This window comes from Petaurus breviceps, unplaced genomic scaffold, assembly GCF_028583685.1.
Source record: "Petaurus breviceps papuanus isolate PSGF00001 unplaced genomic scaffold, PetGlider_PUasm1.0 221, whole genome shotgun sequence".
Classification (NCBI taxonomy): Eukaryota; Metazoa; Chordata; class Mammalia; order Diprotodontia; family Petauridae; genus Petaurus; species Petaurus breviceps.
Genome location: NW_027185877.1, coordinates 11,145,720 through 11,165,358, shown reverse-complemented (window position 1 = coordinate 11,165,358; position 19,639 = coordinate 11,145,720). Strand labels below are relative to the sequence as shown.

General features: G+C 39.0%; 1 protein-coding gene across 4 annotated transcripts in view; it reads right to left on the bottom strand.

The window, feature by feature from the left end:
- Positions 1-17,536, bottom strand: part of SINHCAF (SIN3-HDAC complex associated factor) — a 45,078-nt gene extending 27,542 nt beyond the window's left edge. The window contains exon 1 of one of the 4 annotated variants that reach the window (XM_069094865.1): positions 17,183-17,536. The gene's annotated coding sequence lies outside the window, so the exon portion shown is untranslated. Of the gene's footprint in view, positions 1-15,101; positions 15,254-17,182 lie in introns of those variants that run through there. The other 3 variants (XM_069094864.1, XM_069094867.1, XM_069094866.1) reach the window with 3 other exon arrangements.
- Between the last annotated feature and the right edge of the window lie 2,103 nt (positions 17,537-19,639).

Sequence of the window (19,639 nt, the reverse complement as noted above, 5' to 3'; positions counted from 1 at the left end):
TTAATAAGCAATACAACACTAATATACATACAAAATGTTCTGAACTGGTAGGACCACCACCTCTACCCCCATCTCCACCTCAGCCTCCATGTTCTGGAAAAAAGAGGATGATCTCACACTTTCCCAATCATCAATGGAGGGACACTGGACCACGTGCTTGTTCCCATGCTTTTTGGCAAGATGTTTTCAGTGATGTTGTTGGATGCCTTCAATGAGGATGAAAACAGCATCAAGGTCAGCTACCACATTGACAATAAATTATTTAACTTGAAAAGGCTACAAAAACTAAGACTAAAGTGGGGGGAGAATTGATGCACAAACTTTTTGTTCAGATGACTATACTCAATACAGTAGCTGAGATGCAACAAATTATGAATCAATTTTCTGCTGCTTGAGCTAATTTTGATCTAACAATTAACACCAAGAAAACAGAGTTCTCCACCAGCCAACACCACACCATCCATATGTGGAACCAACAGTTACAGCAAATGGAGAAATTTCAAATACTGTGGATTAAGTTCACTTAACTTGTCAGTATACTCTCCAGGTATGTACACATTGATAATGAGGTTGACTCACACACTGCCAGAGCTAGTTTTGTGTTTAGAAGGCTCCAAAAGAAAGTACGGGAAGGGGCGGCCAGGTGGCTCAGCGAGTAAGAGCACCGGTTCCAGTGTCCCAGAAATAACTGGCTGTGTAACCTTGAGCAAGTTACTTAACCCCGATTGCTTAAAAAAAAAAAAGGTACAGTAGAAAAGGGTAGTATTATTTATACTCCTTAACCAAGCTGCAGGTCTACAGGGCTGTTGTACATTACATTGTTGTATGCCTGTGAAACCTTGACAATTTACCAATCCCATGTCAGGAAACAGAATTGCTTCCATTTGAATTGTCTTAGGAATATTCTGAAAATCACCTGGCAAGATAAGGTACTAGACACTGCCGTCCTTTCTCAAGCCTTCAAAATGCTACTGCATGGAGAGCAACTTTTGATGGATGGGTTGGCCACACTGTTCAAATACAAAATGTAAATGTACTTATTTTACAGAGAACTCATATAAGGCAGGTGTTCACATAATAGTGATTAGAAGTGATCCAGGGACACTCTCAAGGTCTCTCTGTAGAACTCTGGAATCAATATGGTGACATGGGAGATACTGGGCACAGGGTTGTCCAGCATGGTGTGCCCACATCAAAGAAGAGGCTGTGCTCTATGAGCAAAGCAGAATTACAGCAGCTCAAAAGAAATGAGATGTACAAAATCTGGACACCATCTCCACTCCAAATGTTCCTACGAACTATTTCTGCCTGATCTAAGGTTCAAATTGCTTTTTAGTGTATTGGGTCCCTGTATACTTTGTATATTCAACTAGGTAGGTTGTATACCCAATCAGGAGACAAATATTTTCCTTACTTTACTGTTTTACTTCCCATTCCAACTTTATTTGGGTAACCGCTTTAAAAAAATTTTCTATTTTATCCAAATTGGTTATTAACCTTTGATGATTTTTAGTCAATGATGCATTAATTTTAATTATATAATATTAAAATGTCACAAACTAATAAGGTCTTTTTAAGAGCACTTTGGTAATGGATGAACTGTGTTCTGGTCTCCTGTAAAAGTACCCAGTGTTACAAAAGGTGTGCCCACCCCAACCTCCAACATGAGAATTGGGTATTTTCACAGTGGTTTACAATGAAAGCACCAAAAAGATAGGGTATAATTATGAATAGCTTAGTGGGCAGTATTTCTTTCAGTACCAGAACACATTTTGAAGCATGAGTGATTTCTCTCTCTCTCTCTCATAAGAAGCAGCATGGCATAGCTAACTGAACCAGGAAGATTAGATTTGAATCCTGCTAAACTCAGGTCTAGCTGACTTCAAACCCAACACTATACACATCACCATTTGGAAGTCATGTCACCTGAATCTCAGAACCTCAAGTTTCCTCATCTATAAACTAAGGAATTTTAATACCAGTAGTACCTTTTTCATGGGGTTGTTGTAATGCTAATAAGTATATAAATATGCTATATCAAAGTCATATGTCATCAAATTCAACAGCTACATGAGGTGCTCTATATGAAGTACTGGGGATATGGGGGAAAAAGCAACTAGTCCTGGTGTTTATGGAATTTACAAATGGGGGAATGAGATAAGGTTTGGAGTCAACAAGTAACAAATAACACAAGTCATAAAATTAAAAGAATAAAGGAAAAAGACATCAAAACAGGGTAGGTAAGAGACAAGGTACAGAAGGGATCCCTTGATCACTTCCACCATGTATTGGTATGGTGATGAATGAAAGTGGAAGAAACCAGGGAGTGTATCCTGGAGAATGTGGCATTTAAACTAGGCCTATCAAAACACAGAGCTAGGGAGGGAAGAGGGGGAATGAATTTCTTCCTGGTAAATATTTGCAAAGGAGAGTTCTTAAACTAGGGAATGGCTAGTAGTCCAGTTTGCTGGGAGAATAGGATATGTGCAAGGGGGTAGTGAAATAAGGTTAGAAAAATAATCAGTAATCAGGTGGTCAAAGTCTTTGAAAGCCAAGAAATAAGAAGTCAATTACTACAGCAGTGGTGAAATGTATGGGAAAGGAACAAAAAAAGCTCAGTTAAGAGTAGCAAGTAACTATACTAAGACAGTAGCAGTGACAGCAGAAAAGAGAAGATAAGATAAATGCTTCTGATTATTTCTTTATTCTTCTTCAGGCTCCTCTCTAGACTTTCCAGTCTTTGTCCAACACGTACCCCAGAATGGGGTTCTGGGTTCAAAGCCCGCCTCTCCTTCTCTGGGCCTCAGTATCCTCATCTGTAAAACAAAGCCACTGGACTTACTAGACTGACCTTTCCAGCTCCAGATCTATGATCCCAGAGATCTTGGCTACCACTTGAATATTACTTAAGAAATACACAGCACAATTTTTTGGGGGGCGGCTAGGTAGCACAGTGAATAGAGCACCAGCCCTGGAGTCAGAAGGACCTGAGTTCAAATCTGACCTCAGACACTTAACACAAAAACTAGCTGTGTGATCTTGGGCAAATCACTTAACCCCAATTGCCCTACCTAACCCCTCCAACCCCCTCCCCCCCAAAAAGCCACTGGGGGCGGCCAGGTGATGCAGTGAGTAAGAGCGTCGGCTCCAGAGTCAGGAGACCTGGGATCGATTCTGGCCTCAGATACTTAACACCCATACAAAATAACTGGCCGTGTAACCTTGAGCAAGTTACTTAACCCCAATTGCTTAGGGGTGGCCAGGTGGTGCAGTGAGTAGGAGCATTGGCCCTGGAGTCGGGAGACCCAGGAACTGGGATCGGTTTCAGCTTCAGATACTCCGCACCCACACAAAAATAACTGGCTGTGTAACCTTGAGCAAGTTACTTAACCCCAACTGCTTTAAAAAAAAAAAAACAGCACAATTTTTAATGTTCAAGAGAATGAGAATACCAAGAGGCTATGAACCTGAAGTTGGGTGAATTTCTTCCTGACTTGTGACTGACTGAATCCCTTCCCATTCTCTGCATTCTCCCTGAGTTCTAGCCCTTCATTTATTTTTAAATTTTTCTATGTTTTAACTTTTGTTTTCATATTGCCTCTATTTATAACATCCCTCTTCACCTCCCCAGCAAGACTGCCTTTATGACAAAGATTTAAAAGTGAGGAGAAAACATATCTCTCTGTCCCTGTCCTGGTCTCTGTCTGTCTGTCTGTCTGTCTGTCTCTCTCTCTCTCTCTCTCACACACACACACACACACACACACACACACAGAGTCTTCTAACTCTTCAAAGAAGGAAGGGTGGCTGCATTTGTTTTCATGAAAACAAAATTTTGGATAAACTGGAAGAAATACCAATTGGGCAGTCAATAAACATTTAAGAGCCCACTATGTGCCAGGCACAGTGCTAAGCGCTGGGGATACAAAAGTCCTTGCACTAGAGGAGCTCTCAATATAATGAGGGAGACAAGAACTAAGTATAAACAAGCTCTATACAGGATAAATAGGAACAGAAGGCAGGCACTCAAATTAAGAGGGACTGGGAAAGGTTTCCTATTGCAGGGGGGCAGGGGGATAAGGAAGGAGAGTTGATATTTAAATTAAGTGAAGTGGTATAGTGGGAAGGAAAGGGAATGATAAATTTATATAGCACCTACTATGTGCCAGGCACTATGCCAGAGGGTCTAGGACAAAGACATGTGGGCTACCTAGGTCAGTGGGTGTGACTTGGATGAGAAGACTGAAAAGGAGTCTTCAGACAAGTAGGAAGAGAACCAGGAGTGAAAGGGGAAGAGTGAGGGAGAGAGTATTTGCAAAGAACAGCGTTTGAACTCCAGGATCTACCTGTGGAGTTTTCTTTCTGCCGTTCAATTTACTTACCGGTATCTGCAAAATGGTGAGTCTGACTAGATGATTTCTTTTATTCAAACTTTAATACAATGAAATCCCATTCCTTCTAGGATCTAGTACAGGCAGTCTGACAACATCTGAAACTACAAATGGGAATGAATACAAGATTCACACTAGCTCCTTTCTAAAGTGACCATATTTTCTATTTACCAACAATGATCTGAGTGAAAGAAGTAGGATAAAACATAAATACATTTATGATCAGAGGTGGTGAAAATGAGAGACAACAGATGGACAATGCTATATAGCAGTACCCTAGAGATATCAAATGAACCAGCATAAGGTCTCAAATGCATTGCAGAGATCCTCTGTGGACAAGAATCACATAGGGAAGTATAGGGATATTAGTCTGCACTGGTAAGTAGAAATGTTCTGTCCAAGAATTCAAAGTATGATACCCACAGGATATTCAACAAAAAGGAATACTTACATCTATCTAGGTAGCGAGAAGAGAACAGATGACAAATAAACAGAAAGGGGTGAAGGAGAGTGGAGAGTCAGTGCTTAGCATATACACTTAATAGATGCTTGTTGGTTGATTAATAAAGGGAGAGGAGTAGCCAAAAGAAAGATTGTAGCAGAAACACAGGTGGAGAAACAGGAATTCTTACGGAAAGCACTCTTATATAAGTTATTGTACCTTCCATATGAAGTGGTTTTTTTTGCCAAATTTGGTTACTAACTATAAGCTAATGTGGGATGTTTTCAGAGAGACCTCTGAGTCTGAACCTAAGAACTTTCCTTACAAAGATACTGAAGTACACTGGTGAGAAAAGTGTGACCCAGGTTGTAGATCATGATGTATTACTGGGGCATTTGCTTAATATAAATCCCTGTATTATTTCTTTTGGCTGTTTAAGTAAATAGTTATATTTAAGATCTTAGTGAGTAGCTGATTTTGTATAAATGGAAGAATATTGGTAGGGGCTATAGAGCTAAAGTGATGAATAGGGAAGTGTATTTTGCCAACAATAGGGAACTCTAGTACTGAGAGGGTTTGAGTGTAACAGCATGGTTGTGATTCTGCTCTGTGAACCTGGATGTTTTAGTTTAAGAACAGGTTGGAATGAACAAGCCAGGCCAGAGAATAAGAGTAAGTGTCCACAGTAGGTTACCTAGGTTAGTGGGTATGACTTGGATGAGAAGACTGAAAAGGAGTAATCAGTCCACATACCCTTCAAGAGAGTTACAGATGCTGTAATGTGATATTCCATACACCGCTTACATTAGGCAGGAGCTCCAAAGAAAAAAAAACACTTCTTGTATAAACCATAATGTCCAACTATGCTCTGCAAACAGCCCCAGGGAGAGCAATCCAGGGCAATTCCTTTGCTGACTCCTACAAAGCTAGGCTGCAAGTTGGCCAGAAGAGGTAGTTGAGACATGGAGGGGATAACACCATTGCACCTTCCTTAGGTGCTAAAAGTCCTGATCTTAAACAACATACCTTCAGTTCCGTCCTTGGCCTCTGACCAAGGTCAATGCTCATAATTTTTACCTGAAATTAGAAATTATAATACGCCTCTTTTGGACTGGGATCAGTAGTTTGCAAGTGATGACTGAGGCAATAAAACCCTAAGTTTGATGTTGCATGTGTCTATAATTATTAAGAACCCCTTGGACTACGTTGTAGAAATGTGTGGGGTATGGTGGGAGGTGGGGTTTGCCCATTAAACAGTTTAAGAAATTTTGCTTAGAGACTTCCAGACAAAATAAATTAAATTTCCTAATCTTTTCTCCCTACTGTTTGAGGAACTTTCTTTGTGGAAAGTTAATAGCCTGAAAAAAAGCTTCTGCTGGATATTATGTTCTTTCCACTAGGTTGGATTTTACTTACTAGTTCACTTGTTTGCATGAGGGAGTTTTGGTTCCCCCCCCCCAAAGATATTTGAAAATAATAAATATATACTAGGGAGGAAGGTTCAGGTCAGGACTTAAAGTCTATTCTTCTATTTCCAGTCTCAACACTAAAATCATTATCATTCTCCTTCAACAAACTACTTCAGAGGAAGAAATAATACCAATCTAAAATGCTGGAAGTGTTGGGAAAACACATTATCAAATGGGATAATACATATGTACAGTGTTTTGTAGACCCAAAAAACTTATACAAATGCTAGTCATTATTTATTACTATTGCAGTAATAATGATTATTATCATTAATTGCACTGTTGGTGGATCTGTGAATTGGTCTAGCCATTAATTCTGGAAAGCAATTTGGAACTATATCCCAAAAGGTACTAAACTGTTTTTAACTCTCTGATGCAGCAACAGGTCTATGTCCCAAAGAGATCAAAGAAGGACCCATGTACACTAAAATATTTTAGAAGCTCTTTTCCTAGTTTCAAAGAACTAGAAACTGAGAAGACATAAATTGGGGAAATGGTTGAACAAAGGACTCCTGTGCTATCAGAAATGATGTAAAGGATGGCTTCAGAGAAACCTGGGAAAACTTGTATGAAAAGATGATTCAAAGTGAAGTAAGCAGGAAAACAATTACATAACAAAGCTGGAAAGACAGATAACTTTGACCAACCAAGATATGGAAGACCAGACAGGTGACAGACTTGTGGTACAGAATGAAATATGAGTTTAGACATGACCAACACAAGAAATTTATTTTGCTAGACTCATGTATATTTGTTAAAAGGATTTTATATTTTTCTAATCAATCAAGGTAGGGCTGAAGGAAGACAAAAATAAATTTGTTATAAAAAAATTTAACTCAATTAAAAAAATAATTCCAATATGAGAAAAGCACTCAGTTTCCCTGGAGAAAAAAAGATAAACATTAGTTTAAGGAAAGCGTTTTGTGCTGAAAATTCTAATAGAACCGTTTCACCGGACGATGTGAAGAGTTTCTTAACCTGAGATCTGCAAACTTTTGAAAATATTCTGATAACCGTATTTCAGTATAACCGGTTTCACTTGTAATCATTTATACAGGTAATACAGCACATAGTAAGCACTGGATAAATGCTTTTGATGAGTTAAGCTTTAAAGGGCTGATCAACAGGCAAAAGAGGGGAAGGATTCTAGATAGGGAACAGTGAGCCTTCTTAAAGGAAGACAGGCAAGAAGTCAGTGTTCCAGGAATGGTGAGTGCCAAGCACATAATGAGTGTAGATACCACTAAGGCTAGCAGGCTTTTTTAGAGTGCCTATAATGTTGAGAGATTGAAACGGAGTATGAGACTGAAAGGGGAGCGTGACATCAGATTGCAGCGATCCTTGAAAGGAGGTAAAGGAAGGGATTTGCTTTTTTTGGTGGGAAGAACTGAAAACAAAGTAGATTCATCATAGATAGAGTAATGGCTAAACAAGCTGTTGTACATAAATGAAATGAAAATTATTGTGCTGTAAGAAATGATGACTGTTATGCTAAGAAGCATCCAGGTTAAGCATTTCCATGCTAAGAAGCATGTTAAGACTTATATGAACTGACAATGCAAGTAAAGTTAGTTGCAAAATTAGAAAGAATAAGTATGGCTCCCAAGAAGATATATGAGAAGATTCCCCCCCCACACACACACACACTTCTTTGCACATGTGTGTGTAGAGGAGAGGGGTGTCCACATGTGTGGAACACTGCATATATTTTTGGATTTTTTCGTTGTTATAGTAGTTCATTTTGATAGGTTCCTCCCCCACTTCTTTCTCTTTTTAAAATATTTATTGTCAAATAGGATAGCTTGATAAGAGGGGATTAGGGGAACAATAGCAGGGGAAATTTGAGCAATGTAAAAACAAATGACTAAAAAGTATTTAAAAATAAACGTAAACTTTGCTCTTCAGACAAAAAATAACTAGTTGAGATTTTAAATGTGTAATATAATCAGACATCTATATAAGAAAGCTTTTGGAGGGGTGAGGGGTAGGAAGGGAAGATGGTGTGCAATATAAACAAGAATTCCAAGTTGGTGAAAATAAAAGTTTTTTAGAATGGTCATAGAGGAAACAGAAAGGAGGGATTGGATAAAAGAAATGTTATGGGAAGAAACAAAGATTATTCCACAGTTGCTAAAAAGACTGGATGGTGCTGCTGATAGAAACAATTAAGTCAAAAAAAGGAACAGGTTTTAGGGGCAAGTACAACCAGAAATGATGGGTCATCAGAATATTTCAGACTACCTGAATAGAAAGAGGAACTTCCTGGCAATATGCATGAATAATAGTGAACTAGAACTTCAATTATCTGCAGTATCTGTTAAATATCTCTACATATCCCTAAAGCAGAAAGGATAAAAATTTGACTTGCCTTAATAATTTCTAACTCCTAAAGCTGGAGTAATGAATGAAAAATCTCTATTCTGCACCTGATTTTTATCAACATGGAGGAGCTAGTTGCTGGGATGAAATGACCCCTTCACCTCTGAGTTTATGATAGAGAAGCAGAAGGCTATATAGGCTAACATGTGATCTTCATTTTAAGAATGCAAATTTCAATGATAGGTGGGATCCTATGACACAAAATACTACAGAGGGTCAGTCCAGGATTGGGAGAAAGCACTTAAAAGAAATGCTGAAGACACAGAGAAATAAATTTCAATTATAAGGGGAAAATATCCACTGTCTAGACTAGAGTCTCATAGATACAAACAAAAACTTAAAATTTTAAAAGACAGGTAGTTACAGAGGCAGTTTATAGAGTCTGTCTTACCTCAGTGCTGCTTTCTTCTCTCCTCTGATACTGACACCCCTCTGACATAGGTCCTCATCACCTTTTTATCTGTACCATTTGAAAAGTCTGCTGGTTGGTTTCTCTGACTCAAGTCTTTGACACTTCCCTCCATCCTCCACTCAGCCATCAAATTGATCTTCCTAAAATATAAGTCTGACTTTATCAGCCATCTATTTAATCAATGCCAGTGACTTTCTTCCAGGACCAAATATATAATCCTCTGTCTGACTTTTAAAGTCCTTTATCATCTGGCCCTCCCTACCTTTCCAGTCTTCTTATACCTCACTCTCTTCCATACCCTACATCCGGTGACACTAGCCTTCTTACCACTCCTTACACAAGACACTCCCCCTATAAATTCCTGGCATTTTCATTATCTGCCCCTCATGCCTGTAACTCTCTTCCTCTTCATCTCTGCCTTCTGAACTCCCTGGCTTCTTGCAGCAAGCCTCAGCTAAAGTCTTACCTTCTGCAAGAAATCTCTCCTAACTATGCCCAAAAGGCTATAAGACTGTGCATACCCTTTGATCCAGCAATACTACTGCTAGGTCTGTATCCCAAAGAGAGCACAAAAAAGGGAAAAAGACCAACATGTGCAAAAATATTTATAGCAGCTTTCTTTACGGTGGCAAAGAATTGGAAATAGAGGAGATGCCCATCAATGGGGAATGGCTGAAAAAGTTGTGGTACACGAATGTAATGGAATACTATTGTTCTATAAGAAATGAGGAGCAGGTAGATTTCAGAAAAACCTGGTAAGACTTACAGGAACTGATGCTGAGTGAAGTGAGCAGAACCAGGAAAACACTTCACACAGTAACAGCAACACTGTGTGATGACCAATTGTGATAGATCGTCTAAGACAATTCCAAAAGACTCATGAGGGAAAATGCAATCTACATCCAGAGAAGGAATTATGGAGTCTGAATGCAGATCAAATCATACTATTTTCTCTCTTTTTTCTTTCTTGTAGTCTTTCCCTTTTGTTCTGACTGTCCTTTCAGTAATATGGAAATGTATTTAAGGATTGTAGATGTAGAGCCTTTATCAGACTGCTTGCCATCTTGAGGAAGGGGTTGAGGAAGGAGAAAGAAAAAATTTGGAACTCAAAATCTTATAAAAATGACTGTTGAAAACTACCTTACATCTAATTAGAAAAAAAATAAAATACTATCAAGTGGGGAAAAATTTTAAAAAAAATTAAATAACGGTTAAAAAAGAGAAGTCTTTACTGATCCTTCTTAATGCTAGCGCCTTCCCTCTGTGATCATATCCAATTTATTCTGGGTATATTTTGTTTGTTCATTGTTATATATATATATTTTCTCTCTGATTAGACTGTGATCTCCTTGAAAGCATAGACTTTGGGGGGGGGGGGCTTTCTTTGTATCCTCATCACTTAGCATAGTGCCTGGCCAAGTAATAATAGGAATTAATAAATGCACTTGACTCGATAAGTCCTGCCTCTGACATAGATGGTTATATATGACAAGTGACTTAACTTCTGCTTAAGGTGCCTCTAGTTTGTAGAGCAGGTGCTGATAGTGATGAAATAACAGATCTGTTGTTTTTTTTTTTAATACAGAAAACAGAAAGAGGACTAATGGAAATTAAATACAAAAGTAGCAAAAATGTAATGACAACTAAGTGATTTGGTTTGGTTTTAGTCATGGTGGGGAAAGGAGGCTAAAGAAAGGCATAGGACCACTTCTGGTGGGTAGAAGGGATGATAACAGAAAAAAAAAAAAGGTGGGGTCACTAAGCTTATTTTGCTTCTTTTTACTCCTTTAAGGAGAATCATCCTTGGATTAGAGGAACTAAAAAACAAAACCAAAACGCTGATAGGAAGCTGAAACCCAAGATCAGTGTCCAGATAAGCAAGCACCTAGCAGCCTTTGATAAATGTCAGCCCCAAGGAACTATAATATATGGCCCACAAAGCAGTAGCAGATGTAATGGGTGAATCAGTTACTGATCTTTAAAAGACTATGGAAACAATTCTCCCAAGAATTGTAAGCTATTTAAAGAACTCTTAAAAAATGTTCTTACTCACTAAGAAGAGAACTGCAAATCAAAACTATCTAGAGGCTTTACACCTCACTCAGCTAAATGTCAAATATGACAAAAATTAATAGTAAAAAATGGACAGAGTTTGATAAGACAGGCCCCCACTAATGTATTAATGGTTGGTGGAACTGTGAATTGGTATAACCACTCTGGGAAACAATTTGAAATTATGCAAATAAAGTGGCTAAAATGTCCACATTCTTTGACCCAGAGATTCTACTGCTAGGAATATATATCAAAGACGTTATTAACTAAAAGGTTACATAACAACTATACTTCTAAAGCAGCCTTTTTGTGGCAATAAAGAATTGGCAACAAAGTGGATGCCCATCAACTAAGAAATGGTTCAAAAAATTGTAGCATATGAATATATTGGAATATTATTATGCTATCATAATAAATATGATGACTACAGAGAAGCATGAAAAGCCTTACAGGAACTGATGCAAAGGAAAACAACATACGCAATGACTGCAACAATGTGTAAAAGCAACAATCAAAAAACCATCAAAACTGATTGTGACCCAAAGAAGAGAAGTTAAGACAACGCTCCTACTCCCCTCCACTTTACAGAAGTAAACATCGGAGGAATTCTATCTATGTGGGACACTGCACAATAAAGTCAGGGTTTTGTGAATGTGCTGACAAATTTTGCTGATTTTTTTTTGTTCTTTTTCTGGAAGAATGGAGAGGGAAGGATATGAGGAAAAAAATCTGGGTTCTCACCCAGAAACAAAAGATAACAATAAAAAAATTTATTCTAAAAAAAATATAATAAAGACAAGTACCACCAAGACCAACATTAAAAAAAAAAAAGATTGTGAAGAATGGGAGAGCAGGATTGGAGAATGAAATGTCCCATTTTCAAAAGGAGAAAGAAAAGGGATTCTGTAAAACCAATGAATTCCTCACAAAATTCTAGAATTTTTTTTAATGTAAGGAATGGTTAGGCAACATTTAGAAAAGGGAAGTAGACTACAACAAGTCTGCATGACTTTATACCAGAGTAACCTCATTTTCTCCTTCCCAACCTGGTAGATTAGTGAAATGACATAGACAGTTTACCTTATGTAAAGCATCTGACAAGATCTCTCATGCTATTCTTAAGGGTAAGATGAGGAGATGTAGGTGAGACAACAGTAAAGGTCAACAAGAATTAGAACTGGTTCAAGTGTTGGAACCAAAGAATGGTAATTTAATGGTTTGATGTCATATTGGAAGGATCCTACTGAAGTGTTCCAGGGAGTCTATGTCCCACTAAGGGCCACTTAACATTTTAATCAGTGACTTAAAAAAAAAAAATTATAGTTGGTACACTTATCATATTTGCAGATAACACAAAGTTAGGAAGAAAAGCTAAAATTTCTTGACAGAATAAGCATCCAAAAAGGCCTTGACAGGCCAGAATGTTGTGATGAAGCTTGTAAAGCAAAATTCAATCAGAATAAATTGCAAAAACACTTAGCTGAAAAACCCAACAACTAAACCCAACTTCACAAAAACTATATGAGATATGGCCTCCCCCTGATATATACATATCAGTTTGTCTGAAAAAAGGAGCTGGAGTAAAGTTTTAGTACTAAGGGAAAGGCCTTCCACAGAAAGATGATGTCAGGTCGATGGAGCTCAGTCTTGAGGGCATCCTAGGAAGAGGGGAGAGCCAGTGCAAAGGCATGGGAAAGTTTGAGTAACAGTCAAAATAGGTCAGTGTGGCTAGACCTTAGAGTTTATGGAGGGGAATGATGTGTAAGAAGACTGGAAAGGGGCCAGTTTATAAGGGTACAAGGACTGTAATTTTTTTTGTCTTTGTATTCACATAACCTAGCACAGTTCATAGAACATTGGGAATTTAATAGAGTATATTTCATGATAGATTGAAAGTGGCAAGAATGGCAACTGATAGACATTATATATAGGCATTTTCCTAGCCATATGTGTGTATGTATACATATATATGTATAATATGCACACACATACAACACATTTCACTAACCAATCTTCCCATCCTAACTTGCTTCTCAAATAGGCTTTTCTACCATAAGTCAATATTGCCCATAATGAGTTATTAAACTGGCTTTCTGGTATAAATCTGTCTTGTAAAAGTTTGTTCTAATTACATTTTCTTCCAAGACCATATCATTCTAAGGATAAACTAAAAGTTTTGGACCTTAAAAACCCAGAACAGTTATTTCCCAATTAAATTTTAATTTGGTTTGGACTGCACTGAAGAGTGCTATTGTCTAGCTGTTTGACACCTCTGCTTTAGCTGACCAAGTAACATATAAAGATAAGTGGAAAATAACCTAATAATTAGAAGCACACAATGTATTTTAAATCTGTTTACAGACACACTAACCAAATAACATTCAGAACCACTTCTGAAAACATCTTGGTCAAACTTGAAACAAAAAGAAATCAGGAACATCTAGAAAAAAGCAAGATGATTTGGTGCTGCTTTAAGATGTCTAGACTGTAGTCTACCCACAAAAACCAAAGAACCGTTTTTAAACTTGGGCTCAGGTTTAAAAACTAAATAAAAACTAAATTAAAAGTAAAATTTAAGAAGGAAAAGGTAATGATAAGGGGTTCAATCAGCAGCAGCTCACAAAAACTGGAAAAAAGCCAAGAGATCTTATCTATCAGCACCCTCTTTCATGGATTCCAAAATCATCTTGCATAACCAAACTGACACAAGGTTGGCTAGCCCTAAAATTTTAATAACTACAGAGACAATAAAGAGACTACACCTGTGATTTCACTAATACAGGAAGCTCCCTAATGAGGAAAATCTACCACTCCAGGTCCACACTATTCATGCAATTTACAGACTTAAAGAGAGTGGCCTGGAATACAGGGAAGCTACTTGCCCAAAGTCACACCGTCAATTATGCATAAAGTCTGTTCTTCTGGGGCTCTGAGGCCAAGCTTTCTATGCATCATTAAGCTGAGGCTCTTCAGAAAAACATTCTAACAAAACACGGAGACTTTAAGTTGGATATGGGAGCAGTCAATCTAAGTATATTCAATCTTACAAAATAAACCAATCTAATTACAACCAGTTTCTGAGAATTTCTCATTATCAATAAAAACAGGTATTTTCTCTTCCCTCTTGGGGACAAAAGTCAATAAATGAGGGCGTGGCAAGAAAAATCACTAACCTCACCCAAGGCAAATACTTTTAGAAAGCAGTGGGGGGGAATCACTTAGGCAGCTTTGTCTTTGTCAGGGTAAATAATTCTATATTTAACTATCTTCTAATCTCCTGAGTGCTCAAGAAAATGTAGGAGGCTAGAAGAACGGGAAGAAAATAAACACAAAGAAACAGTTGTGTCCTACTGACTAAAACTTTTAGTCCTCCTCAAATCCAACCTAAATAAAAATGTCAGCCTTTCAATCATGGTCTCCCCCTGGAGTGTACATATGTACACTCCGCGTAGAAATCAGTTCTATGGTGTCCCCCTGATGTGTGTACACACACACACACACACACACACACACACACACACACAGAATTCAGTTCCAGTACTCACTTCCCTTAGAGCAGCAACAGTGGTGACCATTAAACTTCCTCATGGTTATCTGATGAGGTAGTGGTGGCAAACACAGATGCATATATGTGTATAAAGACACCCAGGGCTGTGATGTCAGTAACAGCAACTAACTACACTTCATCCTCCTTCATTACACTCTGAATTCTCCTTTCTACAGTAACTCTCATTAATTAGATAATAGATTTGAATGTATTTGGTGGAGAAGGGGACAGTTTGGTAGAAAAAAACTGCAATATACAAAAGCCATAATTTATAATGTCCCTGTATTTGAATTAAAAAAAAAATCCTAGGAATTTAAAGTTACTCTTCAGCCCTTTCTCCAAGAGCCATAAGAGGGAAAAGTAAAATTCCTCTCTCTGGGTTTCCTCTCCTCAGTTAACTACATGTTACCTTTCCCCAAGAGCCGATTCTAGTCCAGTGCCCTAGCCACTCCAAACCCCACTCCGGCATCTGTGCTCATGGAGTCCAACAGGCCGTTCCTTCATCTTCCACACTGTACTGACTGTGCTGTGCTGCGCTGCTAAGACTTGTTCCTCCTCATGGCTTTACCCTGACGTAATTCAAACATGGCAACAGTTCGACTTCAAAGGCAAATCAACAGACCTCCCATGCACACGCATACAGATCCGACGAAGCAACGGTAGCAATCTAAAAGAACCCTTTTAAAAGATATGAACGGAAACCCAAACATAACCTTAGCTGCTAGAGTCTGCTAGCTCCTGGAGTTATATTTAAACGGAGGACTGGAAGGCTTCCTTCCTCCCTGCCTGAAAGTAAAGCCACACGCCTACTCCTCCATGCACCCAGTATGGCACCTTAGAGTAAGTAGTGTGTGCAGCCAAAGTTTCCCCACGAGAGGGTGGGGGAACAAAAACCCTTCCAGAAACTATCCTTCAACTCCAGCAGAACAGCCCGAACCGGAACCTGGTCCCCTCCCTGGCTAGATCTTGCACCCAGGAGCACGAGCACATGCAGCCCTCTTTGTTTTCTGTCCAGCCAGGCTCTGCCTACGTGCAGCATCTGAGATGTCGGATTGTTTTCGCAGGGGGGAGGTGGGGGGGGGGCTTGGAGAGAACGAGGACGCCTATGGAAGGACACATGCACCCCTGTCCCTTGTCCTTCACCTTTCCTCAGAAGGGAAGAAATTTAATCAAAGTTTTGTAACATCGTTGATAGAAATACCAAGACAATCTCTGGCAAAGAAGCTGATAGTTAAGACTTTCACTCTGTTTTTTAAACTAGCAAGACGCCATCGTCAAAAAATTCTAAATTAAAATAAATAACTCTCCCGTGAAGAAGGGATCATCCACCAAACAATTACTAAATGGTTTTGGTTACTGCAACTAACATTAAAAACTAAAAAACACAAGTGCAGCTTGGAGCACGTGTCATGTCAGGTTTTAGAAGGAAAAGCAGTCCCTTTTCGGGTTCGCTTGAATCGTTAGGTCAACAGAACTCCCTTCAAATCAAAGTCAAGTTGGATTTAAATTACCATTTTAAACTGCAGAAAAATAAAGTCCCAGAAAAATCCCAGGTAATGGAGCCTTGTCGTTCGTCCAGATCAAAGCTACAAGTGAATAATTTGTAGCAAAACAAATGTTGCAAGTAAATACAGGAACAAGGAACGTTGGGGGATATTCCAAGGAGAATTTGGGTTTGGATTTGGAGCTATTTTTAAACGGCCGCGTGTTCTGTCTCATTGTCGCATCCGCAGCTCTCCAGAGTTTAGCAAATAACGCCAAGCCGCGTGTTAACTACTAATCTAAGCAATTAGGGAGAAAAGGACCATTTTTAAAACCACCCAATACCAACTCTCAAAAACAAACAATGTTTTCCAGCCGAAATACATATAATTTCCACACATACAAACTAAAACACGTGCTCGAAACTGGGGTGGATGGGGGGGGGGGGGACCCAAAAGGGGCGTTAAAACCAAAAACTTTAACAAAAAAAAAAAAAAACCAGGGGCCAGGGGGGGGGGGGGGGGGGGGGGGGGGGGAGCCCAAAGGCGTTACGACCCCAAAGCATTTCAACAACCAAGTAACAAGCCCAAGGCTCTGGAGAAAGTGACCTCTTCCAGATTATTCACTACTTGAGTTGTGGAAAATGGGCTTTTTAGGCGACTGGTTTGTTTTATCCAAGCAAACACTGCGGTTGGAAAAAGTCATTGTCACCTTCAAAGTGAGTCTGTTAACTCCAGTTACCAAGCACTTATTTGCACGCTTTACTTTTCTAGTCTTTTTAGTTTGCCTTACAACAAAAGCAAGAAGTTCGGACACATAAAACACGTGTTATGTCAAATTGGAAGATTTAGTATTAAATTTAAGCAGCGCTCCCGGCAGAGTCAACTCCGAGACAAAACTTCCTGCATAGGGTACAGTGTCTAGAGCAGGCGGGCTGAGTGGAAAAGAAAATTTAGAACTGTCTCGAGAAACAATTTTTGGAAAAGGGTAAGGATAAGAGTTACTCACCTTCCTAAAGCAACTCTCCACGGTCAGTACCAAGCGCGAGGTGCAGTGTGCCCTACAAGTCAACCGGGCCCACGTCTTCCTTAGCTTGCTCCTCCTGCTCTGGAAAAATTGTCTACTGCAATTCAGCAGTTGTTACCTCGGGCCGGGAAGGTGTAGATTTCGATTTCCCTTTGCGCAAGCGCTGTTCCCGGGACAAAATTCTCTTGAATCGAACTCATTTGCATGTGAGCTCCTGCGCACACAAGAGTGTTCGGGGGTGGGAGCCCGAGCGGTCCCGCGCGCCCCCGTAGCCTCTATTGTCCTTTTAAGGGGAGACGCGCCGCGCGGGAAACATGGCGGGCAGGACCAAGCCGAGAAGAGGGCGGGGGCTGCTTACTACAGTAGAGACGTCACGTAAACAAACGCCCCCACGGGGGAAGAGGCGGAGCAGGGAAGGAACAGAGCGCACGGTGTACGGAATCATAGTACATTCGTAAAGTTCTTCGTCATGAAATTTGAGGGGAAAAAAAAGCTTTTTTTTTTTCTTTTTAACGTGTGGCTGAATGGTTTCTTGTTTTTTTTTCTTCAAGAGCTTCATTTTTCCGGGCTCCAACACCTGCTGTAAACTTGAGGTCCAAGAGGATGCGGAAGCGGGTCTGAACCTCACCATGCTCTCAACTCACCTTCGCTCGGTTTCCCCGAGGTTTTTCTGCTTTGGGGCACAGATTTTTGCTCTTCTTTTCCTTTTTTTTGTGGGACATTTTTAAAAGCTTTGTGACATTTACACTCTTCCCCCTCTTTCCCATGCCTTGTTTTGCTTTGTTCGGTTGGTTTTTTTCATACCAGTTTCTCCTGCCTGGTTTAGTTGAACAGCTTCTCAATTTCTGTGGCAACAGGATGGCTTCCCCAAGGTCTTGAAGAAGGTCAGTTGAGAGCCAAGCGACCTGGAAACCTGCAGATATCCTTCAACTGTTGGCCCATGTTCTATCCATTTAGAAATAATACCAGCCTCGGGAATTGAAAAGTGCATTGAAAAAGTGCGTGTGTTGAAGGGAGGCAGGGGATACAGTAGGAAGAGGCTATTAGCAGTTTCCAGTGTGTGATATAAAAACCAATCGTCCTATTATAAAAAATCGAAGCAATTTATTTCATTTCAATCTATCTGACTGCTACACAATGAAGAAAATAACGGATGCATCTCTCGTCCTGGAGACAAATTCTAACAACCTCATCTCATTTTGATGACTAAGGATGGAAAAAGAGAGAGTTTTGTTGGTAGTTGCTAAATGAATCAGTGTGAATATAAACAAGATAATTGAATCACTTATTGACAAACTTCAGTGTGACCACGCAGCTAAGTGAACCAAGGTGTTATCAAAATCATCATCATCATCATCATGGAAAAATACCTGGAACATAATATTCCTGCTAAAGTGTATAAAACTTAAAAAATAAAATAAAATAAGAAGAAGGATGCTGTTGCCTTGGACAAATGGGCTTATTTGCTTAAAAAAAAAGGGAAAATGCAACATAATTAATTATTGTTCCATAGGATATATTTAAATATTTTATCTAGCAGATGGGTTCTTAATATTTGACTGTAACATTGTTTCTTTGATCTTTTGCTAACCATTTCAATATAATTTGTTTCATTTTTAATCCTACGCATTTTATTTTATGCATTTTAAAATATTCTGATAGTGGATCCATAGGTTTTATCAGACTGCCAACGGTGTTCATGACACATAAAAAAGTTAAGAACCTTTGATCTAGCCAAACCCTCTTATTTTACAGATTAAGAATGAGAGGCCTATAGAGGTTAAAAATGAAACCCAAGATCATTCAGGTACCAAATAGCAGAGGAAACATTTGAAACTGTGTCTTTTGACCTCAAATCTGACTCTAAATCTATTCCAGTCTGCCTATCATCTAAAAATAATAGAAAATCCTCTTAGTTTGAAAATGTAATTTAAAATGATGTTTGAGATGCAGAGAAAGTAGCCCTGAATCAAGATAACCTTGGCTCCAGTCCTGACTCCACAACATACTAGTTATGTGACCTTGGGAAAATCACTTAACTTTGCTAAAGCTCATGTTTTCTAATTTATAAAATGAGGATGATAATGTTATACTCAAAATCATACCTCACAAGCCTGATAACAATTTCTTTTCTTTTTGAGTAACCCAAGGATACAATTGTAAGCAAAATCATTTAATAAAATAATATAGTAAGGAAAGTAGTAAAGGAACATTTCCAATAAACCTGAATCACACTTCCCTACAAATACCTCTAGGGTTCTTTAATTCAAAGTATAAACCTCTTCCATTCTTCCATATAGATTCCCCATCCTCAGAAAAGCTATAGATGAAGCCAAGCCCAGAGGACAAGTTCATAATTTCCTCCACCAGCTCAGTAGCATTCCTAGTTTTCTCACAGGTAGATGAAGCCAAAAAAGAACTCAGAAGGGATTTGAATCA